Here is a 20,616-nt window from a genome sequence, read left to right on the forward strand (position 1 = left end):
AGAATGCACAATATTTTTGAACAGATGGAAATTGTTTCTGTGCTTCTTGCTTCAAAGTCTTTGTTAGCCATCATATCATACAATCATTATGTTGAGGCAATTTTACTGAAATCCTTGTTATCACATCATCTATTTGTTATAAACAACTCTGAATAAAGTCTTGGGACCCAATGTATTCCATTCATTACTTCTTATGTACGTATCAGTATTTTATAGGATCCATCAGAGGAGTCCTGCTTTTCTTTCCCCTAGGATTGTAAAATCTTGCTTGGAGACTTTATAAAAGATACAACTAAATGTCCTTACCCACTAGAGTGTTCTATTTTTTGCAGAAATAAGCATGATTTTTATGTTTTCTACACCATCCATTCTTTTTTTCTTTTCAGGGACTTCATCCATAGAAAGAACAGTATTTTTTTCAGTTCACTGCCAAACACCACATGAGATCCCTTGAAGGTATTTACAAAGGTTTTACTTTACCTCATGGTCTAAGCTCTCTCAATTTCTTCTCTCTGAGAAGAAATGATTCCACCCAAAAGGTGGTCCATGAAGGTTTGATAAAATTCTTGATCTGAGACACTTGCAAACACCTTGTCTTTCCTTACAGACTAGAGAGCTTGACAAACTGACTAAAACAATTTAATTCTTTAACCTCAGCCCAACTGCAAGCAGCTTTTCCTTAGTTTATTTATCAGAATGTCCACAGTTGCTAGACTGCGAGAACCTCACTCAGCTCCAAGCGTATAATGTGCAAAATGCCAAAGTTACTGCAGTCCAGCAGTTTAAAAGTCATGATGTTATCTCCTTCTTCTCAAAAAAGTAAGTAGTCTGATGTTACAGGTCCCCATCACTGGAGAGGCCCAAACACCGTAATTAAAAATGACCCCCCCACTTAGAGGTGCCAGATTGCATCATCTTTCCAAATGTCCTGTGATCTGACCTATCCACCACATCTATCTGTGCACACCAATGCCCTACCCTTGCCATCATCACCTGCTTTTCATCTCCCATAGAATACTTCATATTTCACATTGCGAACAATAATCTTTTATTGTGATAGCTCAAGTAAGCCATTTGTCTATGACTAGTTCATATATTGCATGAATTTCAAGAGTCTACTTTCAGTTTCAGCAACTCATGGGTCTAGAATAATGTCCTGGGTTTATCAGGAGCCGTTTTGCTCCTTCTTAGTAACTGGTGCAAGCTCTGTGTTTTGACTTCCAGCCTGGGCAGAGAGCTGAGAACACCGATTGTTTTTAATTGTTGTTAAGTAATGTTTATTCTGGCCAAGGACTTTGTGAGCCTCATGCTCTGCCGGGGATGAGGGGAGGCCGGGAGGAAGCAGAGACAGGACACCTGACCCAAGCTAGCCAAAGAGGTATCCCATACCACAGCACGTCATGCCCAGGGAGGTAACTGGGAGTTACATGGAAGGGCACGGTCTCTCTTCAGGGGGGTTGAACTCGTTCGGCGGTGGTATCGTATTCTCTTCTCTTGTTATTTTCTCTTATCAATATTATCATTGGTGGTAGCAGCAGTGGTTTGTGTTATACCTTAGTTACTGGGCTGTTCTTATCTCAACCCGTGGGAGTTACATTCTCCTGATTCTCCTCCCCATCCCTCCGGGAGCGGGGAGGGTAGGGGGTGGGGGTGAGTGGACGACCTGTGCGGATCGGTTTAAACCGCGACAAATAAAAAAAGGCTTTTTTTTTTTTTTTTTTTACTTTTTTTTTTTTTTTACCAAGTTCACTCATTCCTGTTAATGGGAATACTTGTAACTAGTAATGAAAACACCACAGGAATGTGACAGTGGCATTGCTAAGATTGTGTTCAACTCTGCAGCACAGTGTGGTAGATGTGTAACTACCTCAGAATACCTGAATTTACAGAATCCTTGAATGAGATGCATGATCTATCCTAATTGTAAATCTCCAACTAAGAAAATAGCCTTTAACCAAAGTCATGAGTTACTTTTGCAATAATTTGTCTTTGGAAAACCCCTACCCCCACATGTCCTCCCTCTGACCTCCCACCCTGGTAATAAGCTAGCAATATCTCAACCCCTTTGTGTTCCTGTGTCAACACTATCCCCAAACTGTAAGTGTTAGCAGCTGTGCACAATATGAAAGGGTTTTTGAAACACAGGGAGACTAAAACAGGAGCGATCACAAGAGCCTCTTTGACTCAAAATGCTAAATCACACACTGCTGATCACTGAAATGGTTTCCTTTCTTCGCCCAACTTATGTAGTGGTTTTGCTGTTCTGGCCAACCTACAAATGAACTTTTTGTAATAGGAGGCCTAAAATCTCTGAACATACGTGAGCATCCAAAAAGCTGGCAAGTTTTGGACTACTTCAGCTTTTTTTTTCATTGTGAAAATTTCTTCTCACTGATTGTATACTCAAAATAATTTACTTGTTTTTAAAACACATTCACGTTTCTTCGGATTGAGTTTTAAATCCATAGTGTAAGGTTACTGTGCCTATAAATGTGTTGGTTCCTGCTCATCAAAAGTTTGCATGCATCAAAATACAATTTAGGTAAGCTGAAAAAAAGAGTGCAACAATGTTCTGTAAGCTTATAAAACATGGTGTCGCAGCACAGGACAAAAAGGCATCACTTTAAATGACCACAGACCTTGTCCTTCTCTGTAAGCAGGCTTTTGCTTGTCTTCCATATTTTTTCTATTTGCTGATATCTTTTTTGCAATACACTCTAGAACAGCAGAAACCTGCAACAGTGTTAAGGTTATCATCTACTCATGATTTAAACAAAAAACCCCAAACAGACTAAACCCAACACACAGACCCTTAAAAATTATGTTACTGAACTTCATATAGTTCACCAAGTATCTACTACTGCAGGCTTTTTCTTTAGTTGACTTGCAAGCACATTTTACGCCTCTAAGAATTGTAAAGAAATTTCCCTTCCCTCTACTGGCAAATGTAAGATAACTCCAACAACAACTGTTGTTGTTATATGTATATATAACTGTTCCACCTGTATTTTCAAACACACATTAGCTCAGTCTTGTTGCTTTGGAGCACTATTCCTGATTTTTAACTGGGTAGTTTCTTTAATTATTTTGCTGTTCTTCATTTAAGTGGGGAGCACTGCAATGAAGCTAGTAGAGAGAGAGATTTCTTGTGCCCACTTCCAACTCTCTTTTCTCTACAATATTTTCCTATAGCAGTATCTGCTAGAATTGCTTCTCATTTTACAACTCTTGTTTCTTTCCTCAATATTTCCTGCTTCTCACAAGCGTCCATGAAACAGACACCACTCACTGCAGTTTCAGACCCACAAGAACATTAGCAAATAATTGTTTTGACATACAGGTTACCAGAGGGTACTATCACCCCACAGTAGCCATGTGTGCATTCTGTTACTGTACACTCCCCTCCAGTAAATAGGAAGGTAGTGTACTCTCTGGGACTGGAAGTAAACAACTGAAATTTACCCTCACTAGACAGCTATTGCTAAGACTTTGCAACTGCCTGGGGGATGCTGCAACTGCGTCAGAGAAAGTATTCACTTTGTGTGAGCTTTATTTGGTAAGACAATTGAGAACTAGGTTTTTTTTTTTTTTGTGTGTGTGCCATTTAATGAAAAAAATACTCAGTATTAAAACCCCACCAAATAACTATTTGATTATCCATTATTTCAATTGCTCAGTCTTCCTTTTCTAATTCGAAAGTTCAATGTTGTCACATTCTTAAACAACACTCCTTTTAGAGTCTTACAACTTTTTAACATGCTTGGTCATGCTGAAGCAAATGCCCACTGTTCCGTGTATTTCTTAGCTAGAATTACGCAGTTGGTAGCGAAACTCTTATTAGTACAGATAGACTGTTCATATACAGAACCTGTGAGACTAATCCTTGTGCCTCTAAACTTTGTCCTATCAACTTTATGTGTATTGCCTAAGTGTGAGACTTCCATTAAGCAATGCCAGTGTTTTGTATTGTCCCATGTTTACCACTCTTTTTTGTTTCATTTTTGATATTTAACTATTTCCCCTAATTTACTACCTCCTTCTTCTGGTTCTACATGTTAAGGACAAGATTTGGGTACTTTTTGTTTGGTTGTTTTTTTCTTAAAAAACATTAATTATTCAGTAGTTTAGCGTACAGACAGCAGTAGAGAAATAACATACTTGCATGTACATATAGCTCAGCTTCCATTTTCATCGCAAGTGACTGTTTTCTCTTCTGGTTGACTGTTCCAAAGAAATGGAAGACTTAAGTAAAATTCCAATTCGTATGTGAATATCAAAATTTGCCAAATAACAAGTACTATTTCAGTTATTTAGTTATATTAAGTACTATAACTGTTTCTAAATGTTGTCTTCAATCAAGGCTGAGGATGACATCTAATGTATTTTGACTCAAGGTCAATACTGTCTTAAAATCAAAGGGGTACAAGAAGCCCATTAATACATATAGACTGAAAGTGCTCATCATCTAAGAAACCCATGTTCTTGAAGAGCCTCTCAACCTGAAATAATGAGGGGGTAAAAACCCCACCAATTTTTAAAATGGAACTTGATAAGTGTGTGAGCGAGCTTATACGATAAGATTCTCTGTACCTGGTAGCCTTTTGATAATAAAACTACTTGAAATTTAAGCCAACCCTACCAGAAGACTGGCATATAAAGAAATAGTCAATATAACCTTTTGCTGCTTAATCAAAGACCAGACTCTAACTGTGGTGGCAAATCAACTTGAAGCATGTTGACCCAAATAGAAGGAGAGAGTTTGTTATGTTAAACATGGTGAATCAGTGAAGCCCCAGAAGCAGAAATAGCTGCCATAGATGTTAAGATTTCCTTCCTCATGACTGTAGATGGAGCCCTAACATAAGTAAATACCCTCTTGGCAGTACAAGTTCGGAATTGTATGCGATATATCTAGAGGCTTTTCAGCATTTTTACATTATTGAGGTTTTAATTTTCAGTACAAACAATGTGAGAAACCCACTGTTGTCCTGGTTTCTCAATATGCCATACTGATTCAGTTCTCCTAAAAAATCCAGAACAAAAGAAAAACAGCTGTCCAACATTGATTCTTGTCCTGCAATTATCACCTAATCTGACCTCTAACAATTTCTCTGCTTAAGGGCACCTCTAGGCCTGTCAGTCCAGCTGAATTCATTTAGAAAATGAAATCTAAACCTGAGTATTCTTATTTATCCCCTGCACCCATTATTCCTTTCATAATTTTGTGCTACTGTACTAAAAGGCAAGGCAACACCACATTGTGTGGATTTCATTGCATTATATATAAAACATACTGCTGAAATATGGACTGTAGGAAGGATCTCAGTACCATCTGACTAGAAGATGTTAGATAAAAGACAAGCTATTTATAGGAGTAAAATATGTCTACAGTTATCACTGTGGCTAACAATACAGGGCTCATGAGTATAATTAATCCTTTCTTTCTTATAACTCACATATTCAAAACCCAAAGTATTTCTGGATTCCTTACAGCTGTACAAACCCAAGCCTCCACTAAACAAATAAACAAAACTGCATTTCTTCCTTCTTCTCAAGGTATTTTGCATGTTTCCAGCTCTAAGAAACAACTAGTATCACTGATGTCCTGGAAGTCAAAAGAGATAAGCAGGGACTATTGGTATTGTATTGTATTGGTATTTGGAATCCAGGTCTGAACACAAAGAACTGTAACAACCAGAAACACTTTCATAGCACTACTAATAGTAGTTGTTACTGTTATCATTTTACAAAGTGAATAAAACCCCTTATTTCATATGATGGTTCGCAAATCTCTCTGGTTCAAAAGCTGCATACTATGAAGCTCGCATGGCCAAAGGTCATGAAAAGGGGAGAAAAGGGGAGGCACAGCATAGTTTACAAGTAGAAAGTACAAATAGGGACCCTGTACTCCACCATGGGATGGGATTGCATCACTGCACTCCCTCTTAAAGCCCATGCAATTACAAATTATGTATTGCCTCCTGTATTCACGTGACACACTTCTTGACCAACACTCAAATACATATGAGCCGCAGGTGATTAAGGAGATAGCACTTGATCACAAATACTTTATATCCCTTAATTTATGTGAAACAAACAGATAAATGAGTTTATTTTGAGACAGAGGTTAACTTCTGGTAAATATCTGTGAAACTCAGTTTTCCATATACTAATTGTCAAAAAAATACCATTTTCTTTAGTACGTGTTCATGAAAGTGAATGTCTGATTGTACAATAAAGTTGTACAATTATCAGTTCATGTTACAATAACTTAACAATGGGGCAGGTATCTCAGTGTGAAATAGCCAGTGCTTCCAGGTTCAATATATGTACCTTGAATATAAACATGGAAGTTGAATATAAACTGGAATTCAAACTACTGGTTAGTTGGGCCAATTACCCTCTCTATGCATTTCATATAAATTGTATATTAATATCCGTAATTGCCATGAAAATGATTTTCAGATTGAAAATTATTTAGTGATTTAATTAACGTGTTATGTTAATAATAAAACCACTTGGGAATATCTAGGTTATATTGCATGGTAATGGATTCTCAGAAGAGAAATATGATATAACCTATTTATAATAAATTGTTTCTTTCAGTTGGACTCAGACTATAAATGTACTTAAGGTTAAGAATACACTATACTGATTTGCAGCTTGATTTTTTTAATTTACCTCATTTTGGAATCAATTATTTTTTAGTAATTTATAAAATGCAAAATTGTCTATAGGGAGTATTTTTTTTTTTTTAAACCAATGAGCTAACTGTTACATTCTCATCCCTTAGAAACTTTCCCTCAATGACTAATAATAACCCTCTTCAGCTACTTCAATTTCTTTATTTAGTCATAAGACAGAGATATCTGGTAAATTTTATATATGATTTTTCTAACTCAAGGAAAAGCAGTCCGTAGAGATGAATGACATCAAATTTAGACTATCCAGATGCTGAAATGTGCTCAAAGTTATATTGTATGAAATATAATAGATGTCCCTGTGTTCTATTTAAACACAATTTTTCAGATTCTACTTAAATAAAATTAAGTTGCTTTTCAAAGCTAACCTGTCCAAAAGGTGCCAAATAAATTCCATAATCACTTATACAATACTGTCTAATAGATTTAGGTGCTATATAACATTAAGAGATCTATTTAACTCTCTCTTTTTATAAAGATAAATAAATCAGCAAAGAGAAATTAAGAAAATAGGTCATTTCTGTTCTGTAATGACAGAATCAATACATTTAAACCATCATTACATAGTTCAGAGAATGACCCTTATAGCTCCAGTTTTTGAAAGCACTTGAGCTTCTACTCCATGACTTGGATCACATATGGAAAGTAAGGAAAATGGATTTAACTGATACCTCTGACCCACAGACTGAATTGTGCATCTGCAGGTTCTAAACCCTGGAGCAAATAATTAAGTGTAACAAGGTAATACCATATTTCAAGAAATTAATTAGCCAAATAAAAGAATCCTTTAACTAAAACAGTTATAGCAATTCATATTATTAAGATCAACATGTTACAATATTTATTTATTCCATAACTCTGATAAGGCCTTTAATATATGACAGCAGAATTTGTTTTCTGGTGTTCTGGCTTACATTAGACAACCATTTTTGTCTTTATGCAAGACATATGGAAAAATTCATCACTGATTTACTGCACATTTCCACACACAGTTGAACTAATATCTGATCACTATTGAAGAAGCAAAACCTTGCTTGGCGGTGAATACATAAGCAAATTTCCAAACATAAGGGTGTGTAGCCTTGTGCAAGAAAGCTCTGATGGTCAAAATACAAACCAGTACACTGCAGTATTTACTGTGATAAGATAATGTAAAGTTTAGATTAGGATTTATTTTATCTCCAGAAACTACTGCAACTTAAGCAATTGAAATAAAATCAAATAAATTATTGCAATATCTATCTCCAATACTTTGAATAATGGATTTTGAGTTTTGTAATTTATCTGTATGATAACACCTTGGGAATCTTTTCACGTTGTTAATAACTCTAGAAGATGGCAGGTTTGAATGTTAGTCATGAAGATGAATCTTTGGTTACCAACTAAATATTTTTAATTCCATTCATTCTTTTAGGTCACAATTTGCATACTGCTGCTTCAAAAAATAAAAGGTGAATATTCCACCTCAGTACTGTTTTTCAGCTTTCTGTCCTAAAACTACTGTTTTGTGAGTTTCTCTTAGGCCAACAAAGCTAGTTTTAATATCATCACAGCAGGTGGAATGACCTTTACCTCATTCTGATTTTACAACGTGTTTTGTGAGACTCTTGTCAAGTTATTTCAGAGCCTATTAGCAATATACTGTGGAAGTTAGTGTCTTCTGAAAGCAAGATCTAATTATTTTCACATTTTATTACAGACAAAGCTAATAATTAGAAGGTGTCATTTCAGTTAATCAGAAATCCATCCTCTGATTAAAGACTCATGCATTGTTTTCCTTGGTGGAAAAAAAAAAAAAAAAAAACAGCAAAACAAAACAGTGTCTGCTAATCCTGATTTGGGAAGTATTTAACTGCAGGGCATGGTTCGCAGATGTTTTTCAATCCTCAATAGCTTTATGGGCAAAAGAGTTAACTTTGATGATATGAAAATGTCAAGAAGAATTATCAGGGAGAAAAAAAGAACCTCAGAAAGTTTTCAGAGGTTAAATGGCAATAAGGAGCCATCTTTCTTCAAGAAGTATAAGCAAGTGTAATTTTTGATGAGCAGATGGCCCCCTTGAACAAAAGGAGTCTGCTGGAATAGAGTATTTGAAAAGCAAAATCATGCTTCTTGCTAGATATTTTCTGTCATGTGTACATAGTAGTTAATCCCTTTTTTAGCAAGATTAGCTGTCAGATTAACACGTTATCCATGTGAGTCACAGTTAGACTAAACCAAGGATGTGCCTGAAGAATGACATGCACCCACATGAAGGCAGGCTTACAGGGGCTGACTTACACCACCAGTGTGGAATGCAAACCCTATTTTTTTTTTTTTGCTAATGCTGACCAGAGCTCTACAAACAACCATTCTCAATTGCTGTATGATGCAGAGTTGATACAAGCCTTGATGTGGATTTTAACATTCATATGCAGGCCTTGCATATGCCACACACATCCATATATTAACTCCAGGCCATATGTGCTTCTATTGTTCTGGACAGTATGTTTAAGAATTTACTTACTCAAAACACTCTTTAAATACAGTGGTTTTATCCATTCAAGAGCATTTGATTCCTTCTGGAAAGCCAAGTGTAAGTACATTCATCATATAATAATAGAACAACAAGGTATGATCTGTGAACAGCATATTTTCTTATCACTCAAAGGAGAACAGATGGAAGTTTTCACAAAGAGCTGATAGGTGTCAATATCCCATTTAAAAAACACACCCTGAGTGTATGTAGCTATTATTATATCTCTCAGACAGCAGGAAAAGAAATATAGGAATAATTTCATCACAATTCAATGATGGCCCATTTGGAATAACTTGCTTCTGGAGATACCTTACAAAAGATTGCACTATAACGTGTAACTGCAGCTCAGAGTTAAAGACCTTCCCCCCCCACACCACTTCATTTCATGGCATTATTTCACTTTACATGCTTATTCAATTTGTGGCTTTATTTTTCACCCTTCAGCAGGCCAGCAAAACACCTTTTTTTTTTTTTTTAACACAGCCTGTGTCTGTATCTCTTTATAATCTTCCAAAGTTAATAATAATCTAAATGAAGGCAAAGCCTGCTCTGAAGCAAGCTTTGTGAAGATTTAGGAAGAAAAGGAAGCCTTCCTATGAAAGCTTTTTAGAAGACAAGTCACAGCCAAACTTCTCTAGTGGTGTCTGAAGGATCTGAGGCTTTTGTGCATATTCAATGTTTTCTATCTATAAAAGCAGCTAAAAGTAGAGAAATAAGCTTTCATTTTCTTGCCTTTGGCTCTCTGTGTTTGGTCATGAACTATCTAAACAGTCCTGGCTTATCTTGCAGGCACATGGGCCAGCTGGTCTATATGGGCAATCCCACATATGCAGTGGAGCACAGATCAGAATATGAATGTTGTATGTTTACAATCTAAGGACGCTGCCATTTGAGTATAGTTCACAGTCACTTGTAAGCAGAAAATCTGTAGAAGTCAGCAGATTTAACTCCAAAAAACAAAAACACCCGTGTCCCCCCCCCTCCCCCCGCAACTTGGTATATACAGCTGTACTAAGAAATTGAATTCACTCAGATATGAGCAAATGACAGATTTTAGACTAAAGACATTTGACACAACACAGATGATTGCATGCAGCATTTTGTATCAAAATGAGCTTAAGACTACCAGGACAGATCAGAAAAGATTCTAAAAAATTTAGATAAAGAGGATCTTAAACAGCAATTTGGGGAAGACAAAATTATTTTCAGGTGTCACATCTAGTCTTGCTTTTAAAGCCAAGTACACAATATGAACGCAACATGACATATTCTTTGTAAAAGCAATGCAATTTCTGATTGCATGAGAGTTAGCTCCATGTTCTAAGTCTCTGCAATATCATTAAAAAATGTTACAGGAAGAAGCAAGGGAAATCCCAAACAAGTATTATTCCAATCATCCACATCCAGTGCACTACGTAAGGAAACAGTGAGGTAACTGTCATAGGCTGAATACTTACGATCTTCCTAAGGATATTCAGCAAATTTGTAGAGCTGACCCACCTATTTCACATTCTCTCCAACTGTAAGAAACATCCTGGAGTCAATAAATTCTGAAGAAATAACTGAAGCAGCAAGCAGGGACACAATTATGCTTGATGATTTCCTGAATTCACCAGGAAACTAGAATCCATGTTAAGATCAAGCTGGGATTCAGTATTGCTCTGTAATTTAAGATGTTCAAATGACTGGTAGCTCCAGCATCAGGCATTTATCTCCGCAGAGAGAAGCAATAACTACTAATTCTTTTCATTCTTTGTTCTAAAAATGAATTATTGACATAAATACTATCCCAGTACAACTGCTGATGCTATTTCATGTTGATAAATGAAGGCAGTTCCTGTCCCTTTATTTTATCTCCAAAGCACCAGTGTAGAGGTGGGGAATCATCTGATTTAATGTAGATAATGAAATAGTAGAACAACAGCCGAGTAATGAAACCCGGCAGGTTTTGTATGTGTCTGAGGTAAGGGAATTTATTTTTTTTTTTTTTTGTCCCGTAGAAGCATTGTTTGAATTGCTTCCTTTTCTTTCATTTTACATTTCAAAACAACATTCTTTCCTAAGTAAACAATAGGAACCAAGGCAAGGAGCTCCATTAAATAAATCTCAAAATCTTTCTAACAGGCTTGAGGCTATGGTGCACTCTTTCTTTCAAATATTTCCACGTAAAATCAGACGTTAACTCTCTGAGTGAACCCATGTGCAAAGGCTTTATTTGTCAGATTAATGGCTGCGGAGCAACAGGCAACTGAACACATTGCCACTGTCATAAGGTATTCATGACTTTCCAGAAAACTTCACATTACTGCAACTACTTTTCAGTCAAATGTTGCATCTAGTGAAGAAGGAAATAAATTGCAACAAGGTTTAATGGGAAACTACAGTAAATGTACTGACACAAGTAGGAATTTATTTCATTAAACAGGACCTTGCTATTACTTTGGAAGATTGATTTTTGCTTTGTTATACATTTGAAAACAAAACAAAAACCAGCTCTTGCCCTGGGATACTTCAGATTGCCCAGTGTAATATCTTTGTTGCTGCTTTTATGCTGATCTAAGGCACAATCAATAGCAAAATTTAGTCAGTTTTTGTGCTATAACAGCTAAGGGATATGGTAAAATTGATAATCTATAGTGTGAAAATATAAAGGAAAATACAAAAAGTCAGTATTCTGTATTTCATTTGCATTTATACTGCATATTAGTACATGCCTTTAAAGTTATACAACATATTGTCTCCAACATGCACAGCTATGGACACAACTAATGGTAGGGTTTACTTCTGGTCACTTTGATCAGCAGGAACATGGCAGATATAGACCAGATAAAATAAATGTGCTAGTAATTATGCTTGTGCCACAAAAAGAGCAATGAACTGAATGACACTTGATGTAAAGGTAACAATGTAAAAGTGAAGTTGAGGAGTGACTCAACATTCACATGTAAGATCAAATCTGAACAGCAATAGTAAATGTCAAAAAGGAAAACCCTGAAACTTCAGAAGAATCTCTTCAAACATCCGGTCAACCTTTCTTTAAATTTCTAGGACTAACATACTCTTTTTTTTTCTTTTCTTTTTCTGAGAAAAACATCTGTAATGTTGTCAGATGCCTGCTTTTTAGGTTGATCATTCTACATCCTTTCAGAAATACTGATCTGTTACTTGGCATGACCCTGTTTGTGAATGCTTATGAATATGGTTGTGACATTGTTCTTTTTGGTTTTAATTTAATGCAGATAAATTTACAGTGTATGCTTGGGTTACAGTGAAACCTCGTTGAACTGAACATTTTGGGACCACATCACAGTTCAGATGAGAGGAAGTTCATACTTGTGCAACACAGTGGTTGCTTGTTCAAGTATGTATTTTGACATATACTAATGACTTCAAAGCATATGTACTAAACCCTAGATTCTTGAAATGATAATAGTGGCTGGAAGAACAGAGATAGTGGCAAGTCAGCAAACCACAGGATGATAATTTGATTGCTAGTCTACTGTGACCCCAAACTTAAAGCTGTGCACAGTTCAGAACCTCTGGCATGAAAGGAATTAAAGAAAAACAACCTGAGCAATTAGCATACATGACCTATTGTGTTTCAGTTTTCATAATGTCAGTTCTTTTTGTTCTTTTTCCGGTTTAAAAGCATCTGCTATACTGTTGTCCCAAGTGGGACTATGCTGCATGCAGTATACTGTTAAGAGCTCTTTTGAGCCACAAAGTAGAAAGCCTAACAATCAAGAGGCTAACACATAAGGCTTAATTTCATCTTCCAATATAAATTAGACTTTCTATGACTTAAAATTTATATTATGGAGTCAGATCAAGGGTCCGTTTAGCTGACTGTCTGAATTGCTGCAACGTCTAAGTGCCTAAATAATAACAACAGGAAAAGAATGTGTTACACATCCTCCTAAACATCCTCTCACCCTCTACCTGTTTTCAGCTCAGGGCATTTCTGAGCCACAGGTGGTTCTAAGTATTTAGTAAGCCTCCATGTTTCTTAATCTCGTCCTGTTGCCCCCTTGTAGGCATGTGAGGTATAACATTTATAGCAACATTCAAGAAGAAGCTGCCACTCCTGGCTGCTATTCCCCGAGTGCCAATGAATCCTCAGGAAGAGAAACAACAGGTCCTCTAACAGAAATTAAGTAGTACAGATGGGAAACTTGTGCAAAGCGTTTGTCCCACACAACATCCTTCTCTCTAAATTGGAGAGATATCAATTTGATGGATGGACCACTCGGTGGATAAAGAACTGGCTCGATGGCCGCACACAAAGAGTTGTGGTCAATGGCTTGATGTCCGACTGGAGACCGGTAACGAGTGGTGTCCCTCAGGGATCGGTGTTGGGACCGGTCTTGTTTAACATCTTCATCGCTGAGATGGACAGTGGGATTGAGTGCGCCCTCAGCAAGTTTGCTGATGACACCAAGCTGTGTGGTCAGGTTGATATGCTGGAGGGAAGGGATGCCATCCAGAGGGACCGTGACACGCTTGTGAGGTGGGCTGATAACAACCTTATGAAGTTCAACCACAACAAGTGCAAGGTCCTACACCTGGGTTGCAGCAATCCCAGGCACAGCTACAGATTGGGCAAAGAAGAGATTCAGAGTGGCCCTGCAGAGAAGGACTTGGGGGTGCTGGTCGATGAGAAAATGAACATGAGCTGGCTTCAGTGTGCGCTCGCAGCCCAGAAAGCCAACCGTATCCTGGGCTGCATCAAAAGGAGTGTGACCAACAGGTCGAAGGAGGTGATCCTGCCCCTCTACTCTGCTCTTGTGAGATCTCACCTGGAGTATTGTGTGCAGTTCTGGTGTCCTCAACATAAAAAGGACATGGAACTGCTGGAACAAGTCCAGAGGAGGGCCATGAGGATGATCAGTGGACTGGAGCACCTCCCGTATGAAGACAGGCTGAGAAAGTTGGGGCTGTTCAGCCTGGAGAAGAGAAGGCTGCGTGGAGACCTCATAGCAGCCTTCCAGTGTCTGAAGAGGGCCTATAGGGATGCTGGGGAGGGACTCTTCGTCAGGGACTGTAGTGACAGGACAAGGGGTAACAGGTTAAAACTGAAACAGGGGAAGTTTAGATTGGATATAAGGAGGAAATTCTTTCCTGTTAGGGTGGTGAGGCACTGGAATGGGTTGCCCAGGGAGGTTGTGAGTGCTCCATCCCTGGCAGTGTTCAAGGCCAGGTTGGATGAAGCCTTGTGTGGGATGGTTTACTGTGAGGTGTCCCTGTCCATGGCAGGGGGGTTGGAACTAGATGATCTTGAGGTCCTTTCCAACCCTAACTATTCTATGATTCTATGATTCTGTAGTAGAACTGAGAGGTAAAGGAAGTGTGTTGCCTTCAAAACCACTCCATTATCCCTGCAATCGCAGTTCTTGTACAGTTGTGTTGCCTTTTTGCCATTGTCATATCCTTAACTCCCACCAACTGACTCCAGGCATTTTTTTTCCCTACTTTTTTTCCTTTCAAAATGATTTCTATGATGTGCTACACGGTTCGTAAAATGCTATAAGGATCCCTTGCTGGAAACTGCAAATCAAAGACTGGATTTGAAAAATACCTGTTATTTCATAAAAATTTCCAACCAAAATTGTACCAAAAACTTAATAACAACAGTGTAATAAATGTTAATAATATCAGTGAGATATCAGTCATCATCTGCTAAAATACAGTGTTTGGCATTTTGTGAGTGCATCATTTAAGATCCTTACATGCAAATTGTTCTGACAGACATAATTTGAAAGCAGAAACATTGGCAATTGTTTTGTTACCACAGTAGCTGTTTTCAAGTAGCATTTGTGCAGTGTAAAATAAGAACACATACTCACATTGTGACTAGGACAATGCTTTACAAGCTTCCCAGAGGCTTGGCATTTGTCACTTATTTCTCCTCTGTCTTTAAATTATTTATGATTTTGAACTGCTAATTCGTGTTGCTGACAAATTCTCAGGAAGCAAACAGGGGTAGTTAAGCTGAACTAACTACTACTATTTAAGGGATAAAAAAAAAAAAAAGGTTACAGTATTCTGAAAAGCTGTGTTTTAGAAATTTAAAAACTTGTATATTTGGTTTTTTTCTCAATGTCTGCAATAATTTGAACAAACAAAAAGAATTACTCAACCATGTGTTGTTGGTGTGTCATAGAAGGACACTATGATCACTGTATAACTGAAATAAGAGGTCAGAAAATGATAGTCTGCAGCAATCAGCTAGACACTGAACATACATATTTTAAACCAAATCCCATTAAAGATTTGTAACAACAGCATGGAGAAAGATTCCCTCAAAATTACATGGTTTTTTTTTAATACCAAGTCTTATATATATAGAATGAAACACCAATCAGTGTCTCAGTAACATCTTCATTAGCTGTACATTTATTTCTCTGGCTTTCACTAGTGCCCGGTTTGAGCAAATTTACTTTTTGTAACATCTGATCTGCTATATACCATATGTCCACATGAAATTCTAAAATTTAGAATATGTTCTTTAGAGAAACAGTAGACAATTCATCTCAAATTCTGTGAATTCGTATTCTGTATGCAAATGTTACATCAGACAGTAGGGGGCAACTTTCACTCACAAGTTGTACTTTATGCCATCTGATATAGAATGTAATAGCATGAAGTGGGTACTTCTAGTACTTACCTGTTTATTGTGTAGTCTATATCAATTTTGTAAAATGGAAAGTTTCATTTTTAAACTTCCATTTTGTTCTCCAGGCAGTGTGCTGAGGAAATACTTGCTTTATATACCAGAAAGATGCCGCAAGATAAAATAACAAACTGCAATTTCAAAGATGCTGAGAACTGAAAGAGGGCAATTATATTCCTCTAGTTTGTTGTCATAGGATTTGTGAGAAATCCCAAAGGATTATTTTTCCACACATATTTTTATAAATATTTTTTCCTTGAATAAGCAATTTATAAAAGTAGTAATTTAACACTCTAAAAATCAGAGCAGGGACTATTAGTTATTAGCAGGGACTTTTATATTATAAAAGTTCATATCAATAGCAAACCATTATCATGCATAATTAAACTATGTATAACAATAAATCCAATTTAAGAAAAAACTGATGTTCTGCATTGTGTGTCAGATTTTGTATCACTTAAATAATTTTTGCCATGAATTTCCCCTAAAAGCAAATGCTAAAAAACAGGCATGTCGTCAAAATTAAAAAATGGTCAGACAGAAAATAGTATTTTTTCCACTTGTACTTAACTATATTATATATTATATATATTATATATATAATATATTAACTATATTATATACTATATATATTATATTCTACTTAACTATGATTTGTGGATTAAAATATTATTAATATAATGTAACGTGCAATTGATTTTCATTTAAAATTTATCTTTAATTTTTAAAATGATCGGATAGGTGAAAGTAACTAAGTAGGGTATAACTGAAAGTATTTTTACACCAAACCTAGCAAAGTAGAATGATAATACTTGTAATGAACCCACAAAACTAAGATTCACAGAATGAAATGCATAGGTCTGAGGTGATGAGTTTTCAGCAAATTTGGAGACTCATGATTTCAAGTGAAGGATGTCAAACACTGGGAACCAAATCATACAGAATTTGAGATTAAAATACTCTGGATATCAAACTGCAGTAACAAGGTGAGAAACTGACTGCAGACCTTTCTTCTAAAGTGTCCTGAGATAATTCCATAATTCAGGTAGGTAACTAAATGCCACAGCCTATGCTAGGGAGGCAGAGTAATGTCTTGTCTGGCTTTAAAATCAAAGAAAATGCACTATTTGTTTTTCTCAGTGATGTAGCTAACAATGATTTCTCTAAACATAACCCCACCTTAAGATATAAATCTGTTTCCGTTAGAGCACTTAATACTGTATTTTACTTAATAGACAGAGCATAGCATAAACAAGGATTACAAGATGTGAAAAACATCCACCCTCCAGCAGCTTCTGGAATGAAACTTACGTTTTCATGTTACTACTCAAAGAGCATGTGTGTATCAACAGTACTACTTTACAGCCAAAATTAATCAAAAAAAGCAGAGTAAAAGAAGCAGAGCAGACATTTTACTGCAAGAGATTACCTCATGATCCCATAATTTGTGATGTCTTACAAATTACTGGGTGGTGGTTTTTTTTTTTTTTTGTGTGATTTTTTGGTCTTTAAACCTGCGGATGAGAAGCTTCATGCTGTTTTATTACTGTGTTTTGACAGGACTAAACTCCAGGTGAAAACACAGTTGATTTCCACTCCCCTTTACTCCTGCTGATGATTTTCTCCCTGAGTGTCCATTCAGGAGTTAAGTGCCAGAGCTCAACTTCCAGTTTATTTGCACCCTCACTTGTATCTAGGGTTTGATTTCAAGTGGGCACTAAGGAGATGTGGCTCCTCAGGCTGAGGAGAGTCATCCTGGAGGAACAGCCAAATAGACTGTGAGGTTCAGTTGTGTCCTTTCTCTTTCGTTGGTACAAAATAACCCATATGTGACAGACTTGATTCTGATAGAATCATGGCAGGCATGGCTGAAGAGCAAAAAAGCTGGAGAGGTTTAAGCAAAGCTCATTTTTCTTAATGCAAAAGCTTCAAGAAAACAGGGGGAATACTAAAACAGGCAAATGAATGAAGACAAGACCAGAATCACACTATCTTCTATATGCTGTCCTTCCAGGATCCCCTCCAGCGTGAACATGGAGGCCTCCCCTCTCCTCTGCCTCTGAAACATTTCTGTATGTTGATTTTAGAAACAAACCTCATATTTAGTAGTCTGCTGTAGGGAGGCTGTCCCCCTGAGAATGATGAAAATGGTCAAAACAGCATGTCTCACACCCTACAGACTTCATAACCCTCAACTGTGCTCTCCCTAAACAGGCCAACTCAAAAAGAGAAGATACTGAAGAGAGTACAAAGCTACAGTAATCAGCGCTTTCCATAGCATGTATGCTGTTCTAGGGTCCATTCACAGCTGTAATAGGGCTATGTTACAGGCCTCTATCATATTTGTCTGATGTTGTGGGTGGAAGTGTAACCCTCATTACCCTTACAAACTTCTTTGAAAACCTTTGTTACTAAAGATTTTGAGCAGATAACTGTAAAATCCATTCTAAAATGAATTACAAATTACATTAACTTGCTTGACTTTGCTATAGATAGGTTACAAAAAACCCCACAGCTATTCTTGCTCAGGTTGTATTTACTGCATGCTGATACACAACTGATACTGCTTTATAAACAGCTCCATTTTTGTGTGTCTCATCCAAGATATAAATCATACCATTGACATGAGCAACCTACTGGAACATTTCCAAATGGTCGTGGCTTTGATATACAACAATAACTGCTTATTACAGCAGAAAGAAGGCTAAAGAATGTTCCCTTAAGCTTGCTGTGCTTTATTTACCATTTGTGTACTGTGTGTTTGGAGTGAGACGCTGATTGGTGTTTCCCCCTTTCATTTCTCTGTGAAAATTGTCCTATATGTGGTAAAACATTTTTGGTTTTCATTTTCATTGAAGTCAAAGGCTATCAGCTACTGTAACTATCTATACTTATGAGAGGTAATCTGAGTAATCACTGGTTGCATGATAGCTCTTCAAACAAAAAAAACTTCACTTTACTGAGGTGGTGTTTTGTTTTTTTTTTAGCAGAAGGACCACATTTTCCTAATGGTTTTTCAAGGAAAGTTCAGTTCTTGCACATTTAATGCATAAGGAAATAATTTTGCATTCAATAAGAATGACAAATTATCTAAATAGAAATAGATTATTTTCAAAATCCACAAAAATGTTAAACAAATCATTGCGAGGTTCTCAAGACCAGACTGGATATAGCCCATATCAATGTGGTCTAACATTATAGCTAAATCTGCTGCAGGTCAGAGTAGAGACAACCTGAGGTCCTTTCTAACCTGAATAATCCTATTCTAGTAAGAACTTCGTGGTACAATTACTATTAAGAACTTACAAGCATTTCTGTTTGAAGGTTCATAATCACTTATTTTCTTAGACAAAATATTCTCAATCGGTATCTGGTAATTTAGAAGCAGCTTTTGTTTGAAATGAAACTTTGCTACAACTGAGCTAGATCTTGATCCCATGAAGTGTTCAGGGTTTGAAGTATAATTCAGTAAGGACCTTAGAAATAAGAAAAGCTTTTAAATACCTCTAAAGACCACAGATGCATGATGTAAGAGGAGTTTGATGCTCATGAATTAAGACCGAAGTCTCTGTAATGTGGGACTTTGAAAGTCACGTCCTGCGAGTGCTAAGAATACGCTATAATAAGAAACAAAACATAGGTCAAATTCTTCTCTTAAGAAGCTACTCTGATGCAATCAAGTTCTTCCAAATTTATATCATCCCATTTTAAAAGATGCAAAGAGAATTCAAATATGTCATCAATAACAAAAAGTAACTAAATGAAAAGCACAGAGAAGTTCCCCTGTAGCATATGGTGACAAAAGCAAATTTTTATCACACGCAAAGGTATCAACCTGAATTTATATTCTGCAATTAATTTCATAATGGCAACATAATACACTCAGTTCAGTATTAGCCGTAATAACTGGGATGTAAATTTTAATGTTAAGGAAGTCGTGGAAAAAAATATTCTTTTGAGGAATATCTTTGAAAAACATATGGATACATCATTATCACCACTCACAAATGATCTAACTGCAACATTAAGTATCTCCCTGCTCTGAAACATGCAATAAAATTTGTTGCACAGTTTCAAGTCTGTACCTGAATTTATATCTCAGCTCTAATACAAACAAGAAAATTAAACTTAACAGCTAATACTTATGCTTGAAATCTTCGGTGACTTCTTGAGTTATGACAGTGTCCTACTGCGCCTTAATAAAAAGCATTTTAAACCATTATTACGATTAACTGAAATACTGATCTTCAGTTGTAGATGTTCTGTGAGACAAGTTACTGTAACTTTTTGTCATATCTACTCTTACAAGAATGAGATTTTGTCTTACTGTACAGCAAAATTGACTGTGTTCACGCGCATGTTGCCTTGGTTCATGATATATTTGCTCTTATAAATTCCAGCCAGGAATACAAGGTTATAACAGGTTAAAAGCAACATTAAAAAAAAAAAAAAAAAGGAGGAAAAAAAAGAGTAAAGTTTTTTTGACCTAAAGTTTCCATCTTGATAAGCATACCTGGGACACCTGCAGAACAGCAGCTATTACATCAAGTGAGAAGATACAACAGCAAATGTAACAATTAATGGGAAAAGATGTAAAATAACAAAACCGATCATCTGACCAATTTTCTTATGCAGGACCACTGTTACATCCATGTTACACCACAGAAAAAAATTATCTAAGTTAAATTTATTTTAATTAATTAAAATTAATTTTAATTAAGGAACAT

The sequence above is a fragment of the Lathamus discolor genome, chromosome Z (genome assembly GCF_037157495.1).
Source record: "Lathamus discolor isolate bLatDis1 chromosome Z, bLatDis1.hap1, whole genome shotgun sequence".
NCBI classification, from domain to species: Eukaryota; Metazoa; Chordata; class Aves; order Psittaciformes; family Psittacidae; genus Lathamus; species Lathamus discolor.